This window comes from Cornus florida, unplaced genomic scaffold (assembly GCF_030987335.1).
Source record: "Cornus florida cultivar Cherokee Brave unplaced genomic scaffold, ASM3098733v1 CherokeeBrave_3.0.0_Hap2_Chr08, whole genome shotgun sequence".
NCBI classification, from domain to species: Eukaryota; Viridiplantae; Streptophyta; class Magnoliopsida; order Cornales; family Cornaceae; genus Cornus; species Cornus florida.
In genome coordinates, this window is record NW_026775578.1 from 19,206,335 (window position 1) to 19,207,290 (window position 956).

Here is a 956-nt window from a genome sequence, read left to right on the forward strand (position 1 = left end):
ATAACTAAATAATTCAAATAAATCAAATATCAAATAAATGCAAATAAACGATAAAACAAATAAAAGTAACAATTAAACAAATAAAAATGTAATAAAATAAATATTAACATGCCAAAACTATCCTTTTAAAATTAAGGGTATTACAGTGGTATATGGTATTTGGGACTCAACCTGGGTTTGTCTTCGCCGGACTCAACCTTGCCCACTGTAGTCAAACCTATGTTCTTCATTTTTGATTTCACATTTTGGCCAAAGCAAGTCACAACATCATCAAGCTATATATTTACACCAACATCATCCACTGCGCAAGTGTTAATGAACTGAGAATGATGATGAGGCGGCGGCAGTTGGGTGTGATGAAGATGCAGTGTATATATATATACATACATACACACACATACAGAGAGAAAAGGGAAGAGGGTTTTTTACACAGACGGGTTTAGGTTTGGGTTTGGGTTTAGGTTTGGGTTTAATCCAAGGGTATTTAAGTTCAATTAAATGTTAATTTTATATCAAAGGGTAGTAAGGTCAATTCACCATCTTTAGGGTTTTTTGTCTATTTTTAAACTTGAAAGGGTGTCATTGTCCAAAAATAGGCTTGACGAGGCCGCTCCTACACGCCAAATTGATGTAGTGAATGTGCGGTTCAAAAAAAGCCTTTTGGGTCAAGTTTAAATTTATGAAAACCACTATCAACACTACTACTAAAGTAGCAAGAGTGAGTAGGGATCGTCCCAAGGGATTATACGTGTTGGAATTTAACTTTGACTCTAATGTATCACATGATTGCAAAGAGAGAGATTGGTTTAATTAAACTAAGGTGTAATGAAATTAAAATGCAAGTAAAGTAAACTAGTTAGAGATAGGGATTCAAGAGATATGAAGAGAGGTCTTAGGGTGTTGGAATCACCATTAAACTCATGTAATTAACCACTTACTTTCCATTAATGGGGAAT